The 10,242-nt window shown below is 44.7% G+C and overlaps 1 protein-coding gene across 1 annotated transcript in view; it reads left to right on the plus strand.

Moving 5' to 3' along the window:
* The window catches only part of FHIT (fragile histidine triad), a 443,079-nt gene extending 437,334 nt beyond the window's left edge, over positions 1-5,745 (plus strand). Inside the window, exon 7 of the mRNA XM_010571031.1 lies at positions 5,389-5,745. The gene's annotated coding sequence lies outside the window, so the exon portion shown is untranslated. The remainder of the gene's footprint in view (positions 1-5,388) is intronic.
* The last annotated feature ends 4,497 nt before the right edge of the window (positions 5,746-10,242 follow it).

Here is a 10,242-nt window from a genome sequence, read left to right on the forward strand (position 1 = left end):
ATTTTAAAGGCCTCATGCATTATTTTTCTACTGAAGTGTTTTGTTCAAAGAAGTCCAGCTCAGCTAGATTAGCCTGGACACACTGAGCTGTGTTTCAGAGCTTTTCCAGCTACGCTTACATTTATCACAAGTCCTTCCCCAGCTGTCACAACTCCTATATGACTTGACTAGGTACAGTAGCACCTTTTACCTGTATCTATAGACTATCTGATCAAGAAGAACTTGCAGGTGACTTTTCTTCTTCCTAAGAAATACTTGAAAAAGGCAAGAAGCTCTTGATTCTCTCCCTACTACATTTGCTGGTGCTGATCCCTCTTGGCTGGTTGGGTAGCCACAGCTGAGTGCTTCTACACCAGTCCCCAGATGATCAGAAATATCCAGCCACTTGCTTAAAGAAATGAACCCCATTTAGCCTCGCAAAGTTTACACCCTTGAGAAAATATTTGTCTTAAAATAATTTATTCATGTGTACAATTGCCTAGAGCGGATGAAACTGAAATCAGTGAGTGAATTTGCGTTTTTCACATGTTTCTGGTCTTTCAGTGAATGTCCCCATGCCACTGTATCCCATCTCGTTTGAAGGACTTGTCACTTCTTGAACCCCCTCAGCATGTGCAGGCTCTGTGGGGCTGCTCACAGTGCTGTGTCTGCAGAGCTGAAGTTCAGCAGAACTTCATGTGGGAGGACAAGAAAAGGAGAAAAACCTTTCTGTGGACAGGATTTTTAATACATGCTGGTGCTCCAGTTAGTCACTCTCTTACTTAGTAGCACCAAGATTTGACCTCTTTAGGAGCCATTCCTTGTTCAGTACTGGCTGTCATATGGTCAGCTGTGCTTGATAACTGGTTGCACTTTGAGGTGGATCTGTGGGGAAAGAGCAAGACTTGATGCAGCATCTTAATTTCCAAGCCTATTTTCAGATGCACCTTTTAAATTTTCTAACTATCTATAGCTGGGTGAGTGTTTTGATAGTCTGTTTTGTGCATTTTAAATTACACATGCCAGCAAAAAGGCTAAAGATTAAAAGAGTTACTAACTTTCAGATAGTATACGAAAAATGTTTCTCTTCAAAGGCAGTTTCACTCTGTGGTGGTGTTTCTGAAGAAAGAACCAGGCTCCACAAGCTTCAGTAGAAGTTTTCCTATTTTATGCATAACTGAAGTAATACTTTTATGCCATTAGAAAAGTAGTCAGTCTTAAGTACAATGTCAAAATGTCCCTTTGCATAAAGGGGTTGACAATGATATTCTGTTGCCTAGTGCTTTTTGAGTTACAAATATTCAATAGCTTTTAATTGCTTAACCATCTGAATATTTTGTGTCATTCCACATGCAAAATTCATTTAAAAATCTCTCCAAATAATGTGTGCTGCACAGTAGCACAGGATTTCTGATGTCAGTTCTTCCCTTCATCCCCAGTCTGGCAACGTTTCTGGAGAATATAATCTTTTCAACTTTGTCAAAAAATATGAATTTTATTCCTTTTTTTTCACCCCACTGTGAAAGAGAGGTGATCGCATTCTTTGAGAGCACTCATCCTGCCTCACAGCTGCCTCTTCTGCACCAAGATCTCAGCATGTGTGAAAAGGTGCTGTTCTATTGACTTCAGCAGGGAATTTACCACTGTTAGCAGCAGCTGACCAGAGGGAATTTAAACTGGCAATTTGGCTCTCATCTGGTTTTGCTCTAGCACCTCTGACAATCCATGCTGCATGTATGAGAGTGAGCGCAAGAGCAATCCCATCACTTAAATTTAGGCAAGTATGACAAGATGGCTCACTTGCAACGCTCTTCTTTGGTTGCTTTGCTGTAAGAAAAGCCTTCCTATGATTTCTGGTACTTTGAATAAAAACACAAAGTAATGACTGTCTTGCAGTGGATCCACAGACTGGATCTGGGGCACATGCCATGCAGTGGGGACCACAGAGCAGGTTGTCCCCTGCGTGGCTGCTACAGTGAGAGCACAGACATGGTCAGAGGGAGGTATTTTCTCCAACAGATGTTCCTCCGCTGTAGGCAGCCTGTTAGCAAGCCGAATCATCATGCAGTCATACAAAATACAACATGCTGTGGATGCTGGTAGGGGGAATGGGAACAGGGGAAAGAGTACAGCAGGCATGGACCCCCCAGTTTCAGAGCCTCACTTCGTAAGCAGGGCAATTTTTTGAGTGCTTACGCTGGAGTTAGGCTCAAGGTGGTGCCTGGTCCCAGGGACTTTCCAGAGAGCATTGTGGAGAGCTGTTCATGGCTGCACTTAGGAGCTGTTTGCATATAATCCCTAAGTAAATACACATCCTAGCAATCAGCTATAGATTTCTCTGCACTCCAGACTTAAGTGCTATTAATTATATCCCCACTCAGAAGCCTCCAAGAACCATTAATTAGAAAGCAGGAGCTGACGGTTTGCTTGTCTGTGTGAAACTATTATGACCTGAGAGTGAAATATAAGCTTCAAAAGAAATATGTTTTATGAAGGTCACCTTGGAAAGCATCATAACAATCTGTCAGGAGAAGAGAATGCAGCGCTCCAAGTGTGCATTTCAGTGTGACATTATGCTTTAAGTAGTTGGAAATAACAAAGAGAAGATGGATCAGATCATAGGATCTATGCTTTTTCACCCCAAATTCTCTTTTTTCTGCACTAAGTAGATATAAAGTAATCTTTTTGTCATTTCAATGGAATGCAAGGAAAGTTAATATCAACAGAAATCCAATAGACAAACTTAATCTGGCCCTTACTGGTATTTTTGAAGTGTAAAACATCCAGACCCACCACCTCTGCAGCAGGGAGAAGGTTTATGCACAGGAATTAAATTATCTCTTCAAGGGAAGATGTAAACAGCCAGAAGTGCGGTGACTGTGTACAGCAGTAATACCCACCCTAGAAGGCTCAGGGCAAAAGGCTTCCCCAAATCAATGTGATGTGCTAATGCACAGCAGCCTCAGCGTTGAGGTTGATTATTTTTCTGGTTGAAGCATATCATTATTCTTAGGAAAACAAAGCTGCAATAGAGTTAGTTATAAGTGAAATGTCTTCCTCTTGTACGAGGACACCATAAACATAATGTCCCCCTCACACCTATTCCAGGGCTCTATTTTGAGGCTCGAAGTAGTACTGTGCTGAAAGTTATACACCTCATTCTCTGGACTTCCATTTCCCTATAGGTGACCATTTAATTCAGATGTAAAGAGTACATGAATTCCATACAGCACTGCTTGGATCCTGTAATTATAGCTACAGTAGAAACATCATGGCCAGAGACACAGGCAAGATTGTACCACATAAAGGCAAAGCAGCAAATGCGTTACTGTTAGCAAAGAAAGTTGACAGAGGGCCAGATGTTCTCTTAACTTGCACATCCAGCAGCCTGAATGCTTACCTGGGCTGTCTGTCAAATACCAAGTATTTTCAGCCTGATCCCTTCTTGTCTCATTATTAAGCTTTCTGTGTGTCGCATTGCATAAGAAGAAAATGGGGAAAGCTGAGCATAACTGATGGACATTGTGTCCCAGGAGCTGGGATAAAAGAATCAAGGTATAGGACAATGCTGAGTTTCAAATAAGGACGGTATCAACTGTGGTCAAGTACTTCTATACCCAAACCTGTGCTAAAATGGTGCTAATCTCTTGCCCCCAAACCTGCAAAAGAATGCACTTACTAAGCAGCCAGACCTTCCTTCAAGCAGATTCACAAAACACGTGCCAAGTAATTTACAGGCTGCCATCGAACTGTCAGTCAAGAGGGGCATACAATGGAAACTGTTGCTCAAAATGCCATCAAAAGGGGAAACATATGTTTCAGTGAGAAAAGACAATCAAACAAAGAAGTGGGCGGTTGGGGAGTTGCAGCCACTACAGCAGCAAGGATCCAAGCCTCGCGCGCAGCCCCAGGAAGCAAGTTCAGGGGCCGTGCCCTTGTCTAACAGTTGGGTAACAGCTTTGTGTTTAATAAGCTGAAATAATTTTCTGAGTATTGAAGCCAGCTCTAAACATGCTCTGAAGTGAAGGTACAAAACTGAAGATACCAAGCAAAAAGCCCACTTCACGCTCAATTATTAGCAAAGGTTTTTATCGTGTTGTCCTATTGCTGTTGCTGCTGTGTAATAGAACTGCCCAGAGAGACACTCTAACCAGCAACTCGAACGTGACCTCAAAGCTTGAAAGCTGCCTTTGTGTGAGTTTCGGTATCTAGGCTGTGTAGGTGGAAAGGCATTAACAACTTCTCCGGTAAGTAGTTATTTGAAAAAGGAAGGGGGTGATGGACATTGGAAATATGTTAAGCTAAGCATACCTGAGGCTCCATTGTTTGCCAGGTTGTCAGTCTCTACACAAAAGGACAGGTATGTGCAGGGGTAAACCCAAATGCCCTGTTTGTATTAGTACCTGGGGCAGCTGCAAGCCGCTAGTTAACTCTGCAATAACAATTGCGCCAGGAGTTTGTGCAGGGATTTCGCACACAGTTTTCACAGCTGCAGTCGGCTGCAGTTGTCAGGCTCTCAGCATTTCTATTTCTCTGCTTCAGGAACACCTTCCAGGTCTGTCATAGCACCTGCTACAGGTCTTTTACTAGGGTGGACCACCAAGAGATGCATAAAATTGGAACAGAGATGGGAAGAAATACCCCATTCATTCTCCAGTGTGTGAGACTGGGAGCATTTTCAGGGTGATGGTCCCAAATCACCGGTGTGTAATACCTTGGTATTAGGTAGGGTCCCACCGCAGGGTCAGGATGGATGAGGATATACAAGAGATGATGATTTTGAAAGAGTATTTGCAGGAGCTTATATAAGAGATCACACGCCCCAGAGATTCTTGCATGAGATTATTATAGCAAAATTGATTTGAAGAGTAAGAAGCTGCATTTGATGACACAAGATGCCCTTTCTAATCGTTTGTTCCTATGACTAGCGGTCAACGGAGCTGGGAACTGTGCTGTCTTACTTAGGGACATCAGAGAGGTGGCTTCACTTCATGTTTGTTTTTTGTAAAATGATCTTGACCTCCTTTGGAGGGTGCTTTGTGAGTTAGGAATGAAAAGCACAATGTGAAAGGCAGGCATTAGTATTATTTGGAAGTGAACTTTATTGAAAAAGTGGATAATAAATCAAACAAATGCTCCTCTTTCTTGCTCTGATACATAATTTTAGAATAGTTGTGTGCAAGGATTTTCTCCTTTCTCTCTCGCACAGGCTATAATAGAAGCTGAAATGTGCTGTGTGTGGATTTAACACTGAACATTGCCTTTTGCCTATTGCTGTCAGTGTTTCCTGTTGGAACATACTAATGAGCACCTAACTCGTTAGCAATGAACAGCCTTACATTTTGTCTTACTAAGAAAGATCGAAGATACTATTATGTGTAACTATCTGTTATGTTTGATATTTCTTAGGTAACAAAGTGTTTGAAAAACATCCTGTGATATAAGAAACTCCTCAGAAAGAAAGACCTCATTCTCCAGTTCTCAGTGGCCCTGGAGCTGCAGCTGAACAATTTTATTATGTTCTACAAATATGGGATTCTTCCATGAAAAATTTTATTGGACCTTTGGATATCATCAAGGTTGAGTTTTCAGTGAAGACAACTAACAGTACTGATTCAAAATGTTGCTCTGAGTAGTAACTCATATTTTTCTGAATTGTGTACTTGGGAAGGAATCTTTTTAAATTGTCCCTTGGCCTAAATTGAAATAAACTGCTAGCAAAATCAGGTAGCTACTGTGTTTAGGTACATTACAAAGCGTTTACTCCATGTTGTGCTTTTTGATTCAGTTATTGTATGTGGGCTATTATATCATAGAAAATTTAGCTCTTTTAGCAGTATGACAACTCATAAAAACCAAGAAATATAACACTTCCTAAAATCTTTCCTTCCTCTCTTCCTTTTAATGCATTGTCACAATGCTTCTGGAGCTTAAGGTGATACAAAACACTTCTGCAAATCAATTAATATGTAAAGCTGCTAATGGCACAGTAATCACATTAGGGTTAGACTGGCATGAACGTCCTGCTTGCAGCAACAAACAACATGAGTGGCAGCCACCCGTGTGGAATGCTCCGTTGGCAAGAAATGCTGTGTTTGGAGCCCCACACAGGAAGAAGCCCACCATGGGTTAGTTGTTGATTGCTAACATGTAATAAAGGAAAAGTCGTCAAACAACAGATGGAGGAGAGAAGAAATGAGTCTGCAAGATATGCATGAAAAGAGCACCAGTAATCTTGCTCTTGAATTGTGGGGAAGTGACAACCAAAGCTTTCTGTGTCCCCTGAACTCAGGATGGAAAATAAAATGTGCCAAGTCGTTCAATAAGAGCCATGCTGAGGGGGGCAGAGTCTACCTGAAGGCTTGAAGAGGTCAGGGTCGGGTCCAAACCAGAGCCTGGCAGTGCTTTGCATGCCTGGCAGCACAGCGTGGTCGCTGTCCAGAACAAATAAATATGCTCCACAATAGTCTGTCCTAAAGGTTTGCAACCTGACCTGAGAAGTACGAAAATGCACAATGGATGATCTCTTATAATTTTCCCTAAGTCTGTCTCTGCTATATACTGCAGAGGAATTCAGTCCATTGGTTTGAAGTCTTTGTGCTGGTCAAAAATAAATAGAAACACTAGAGCAAAATCATTGAAGTTTGATTCCAGATTTTACTGTGGTGCTGTTAAAATATTGCTCCTGAAAAGCCAGTTTGGTTCAAAGACTACCATGACTCAATGTGGCCACCAGCAGCTTCCATTAACCCTTTTAAAAACTCTACAGATTGTAACGCTATTTCTTTTTCCATGCAGAGTAAATGAAAAGACCATTTTAATGGTGTCTGCACTTTTTAGACCCTGAACAGGGGCTGAATAAACAGGAAATGAAGGTCAGGGGGCAATAAGTGACAGAGAAGAAAAGGTGAGCAGACAGGATGGTCAGCCATGCTGGCAAATGGGCTAACATGAACAGTCCTTTTGCAGTTTAATGTTTAAAGTAGCTGTGATTTCACATAGAAGGAAGACAATGGTTGTGCTGCCAGGGAAGCACTGAAAGGAAAACCTGAGCATCAGTTACATTTGCAAGGTATTTCCAAACCTGATGCTCAATGGCTTCCTATTAAGTATGGAATATTCTGTATTAATTCTGTAGCCTGTGATGAGCGGGCGCTGCGCCAACCATTTTGCATGGGGGCTGCAGAGCAGATGAGTGCTGAGCTGTATGGAAGATTTCATTTGTGTAAATGAGGAGGCCGTTATCACAGCACTAAAGGTCCTGTTTTTAAAAAAGCCTCCTGTGGCATTATGCACAAAACAACCTATTTATGCAGCATGACAATATTTATGTGCTTCGCTCCAGCTTAAAAAGGGAATTTGCAATAGATGAGGGACATGAGAAAGGATTGGAGTGAGAGATAAGGAGAGATTAGAAAAGGCAGATCATGAAGTACATGACATCCTGCAGCAGTATGTAGAGTAAACCCCTGCTTTTTTTAAGACCTGAGCCTTGAGAATGGTGTCTGGATCATTCATACACTTCCTATAATTTTCCACAGGCAGGGTGCTGCAGTTGCTGGAAATGTGAGGGTACACTGTGCTGAAAGCATTGATGGGCTTTATAACCAACTTTGTCCTTTCCAACCTCAACCGCTTGCCCTTGCTGGGGTCATGCCCAGGGCTTGCCTTTGGGCTCAGGGATGCTGCGGGATGCTGCAGACTGCTGAGCTCCTCCACCGAAAGCAGAAAACAGGGGAAAAATCACCTGTGCAGGGGCTCAGATGGACATGGTGCAAGTCGAGTGGTCCTGTTGGGGTGGCTTCATAGCAGGACAGAGCTAACTGTGCTTGCTGTGACACGGCTCAGACCCTTGTTCCCTGTCCTTATACACAAGCAAGTTTCCCAGGCTTTTTTGATTACTAAAAGTTTGCTTCGCTGAAGTGAGCAGTTCCTCCAAGGGGCTGCAGTGGCCGTGCCTATGTGCCTCTATTTTCATTAGCAAAACAGCTGTGGCTCAGCCAGAGTGCTCTTCACTGACTTCTGTAGGACCAGGCTAGGAGTAGGCTCTGTGCTGCTTCTAACCTCCCCCAGCGCACCTGCACCCCACCCCCGGGTATCAGGGTCTCATTTGATCCTGTGGGCAAATAACATGGTGTTTTGGTTTTAATTAATGTTGCAAAGAGGGGAAAATGACCGTTTGGTCTCTGTGGGAGCCTGACCTGGCTGCAGACTCAGGATGACATCGAAGACGGAGGCTCCTGGTTGCGATGGTGGGAGTCAAGGCCAGCTCCTGACTTGTGACAGGATCCCGAAATGTGACTGGGGACTGAGCACCCCCTGAAATAAAAATACCTGAATACACATGGGATCTGAGGGTGATCGCACACCCTAGCTCTAAAGCAAGAAAAATCATAGTGCCTCAGTACCCATGGAGCTAATGAAAAACTTTCAAGCCCAAATACACACATAGTGACAGCCATGAAAGTAAATAATTTCTGTCTCAGCTTTCTGTGTCCTTCTATCCACTCCCCATCTCTTGCTGTCACTGCGGTCGATGGCTGCCGAAAAGCCTTGTCCGATTCCTGCATCTGGTTCCTAATGTACAGGCCAGCAGCACCGTGGAGGAGAAAATGCTGCTGCTCATGTAAGCTGTCCTGTGTGTTGGCAGGGCTGTGAGTTTCAGAACAGAGTGATGTATTTCAGCTCTTGTGAAATTTCTGAATAATCAGCTCATCAAAAAATATCATGCAGAGTTCCCTTGTAGTCCTCTCCAACTTGCCACCTCTCCTGCCAATAGCTCTGTAGGGTTACCACAGCTTGGCATAGCCCATTAGCAGAGCTCTGCACAATCACTCATGAGTAGAGCTGGCTGGAAAATAAAATTCTCCTTCTTGGGGAAAAAAAAAAAAAAAGAAGATTTGGCGGGGGAAGATTTGGTGGGGCAGGGGGGATGTTTGGCTTGGCATTTCAGGATGAAGATTTTCTCCACTGCTCCCTCCAGCACCCTCTTCTGCTCCCTCCAGCACCCTCTTCTACTCTCCCCTGCACCCCACCCTTTTTTTTCCCAACCCCATTTTTTAGAAGGTGACTCCAAGAAAATAAAAATTCCACTTAAAGTGGCAAAGTCATTGGATGCTGTTTGATCTGCTGGTGACATCCTCCTGGCCCCCAGGGATGAGTCTCGCTGCAGGATGGGCACCAACCCGCTGGCACCTTCTCCAGCTGGGACTCCTGGGCAAGTTGTCCTTGGACCCTCACTTTTTGCTGCCACTGCCCAGTTTCTTCTCTGGAGTTTCTTCATGATATTCCCCTCCTTGAGTAGCTCAAAAACCTGCTGCTTAGGCATCTGGGAGCTGGCGACTATGTCTCTGTTCACAGGGAGATGGTAGGTGCTGGAAGGGCCTTGAGGTAAACCCGACCAGCGGCGTTGTGGAGACAAGGGGCCGAGCAGCAAGAGTCCCTGGTCTGCCTTCAGCTGCTCCCCTTGGTCCTGGGTTGCCTCCACGCACATCCCCCTGTGCTTTCCCCTTCCTTTTGGACACGTGTTTTTCACTCACAGGGGATCACTGCTTTGGCTGGAAAGAGCAGACCTCCCCGCTGTGTCCTCAGAGCTGAAACACGGGGAGGAGACCAAGCTGGTTGCAGACCCTCTCCTTAAGGCAGGCGGCAAACAGCAAGTGCTGCGGAGAAGGGAGGTGCAAAAATCAATGGTTAGTGCATTAGGATTAAAGCTGTGGCATGAAAGCCTTATAGGGCCAGGATTATTATTTACTTTTAGGCCTGCGGTGCCTGCATTGACTGTGGCGCTTGGTGTAACTGGGGTGTAGTACTTGCGTCGCTTTGCAAACCCCTGTATGCGTGCGTGGGGCACGATGGCATCTGTCAGTGAGAGGTGGCTCCAGCGCGGTTTTCGAGCACTGCCTGTCCCCTCCTTGGCTCTTCCCCCGACCCGGCTGCAGCTGCCGAGCTTTTGCTCTGTCCCTCTTTACTTGTGTCACCCTCTCTCTTTCTGCTCAGGCTTTTGTCATTTCTTTTGTCACCATAGTGACAGGAAAAGAGTGATGACTGCTGGAGTAATTTCCCATATTAGCTAACGCTGGCCTTTCAGCCTAAATCAGCGCTTCATTTTCCCGGGGCTCCGGCTGAGCCCCAGCGGAGCGGCATTCAAAAGCGGTGGCGGAGGGGCCTCGGCACGTCGCGGTGCTGCCAGCGCTCCTCCGGGACAGCCTGGGCAGGGACAGGGCCTTCAGGTCACTGCATGTCCCATCTCCGCACACCAGG

Source organism: Haliaeetus leucocephalus, unplaced genomic scaffold, assembly GCF_000737465.1.
Source record: "Haliaeetus leucocephalus isolate CR32 unplaced genomic scaffold, Haliaeetus_leucocephalus-4.0 Scaffold2, whole genome shotgun sequence".
In the NCBI taxonomy this organism is placed as follows: Eukaryota; Metazoa; Chordata; class Aves; order Accipitriformes; family Accipitridae; genus Haliaeetus; species Haliaeetus leucocephalus.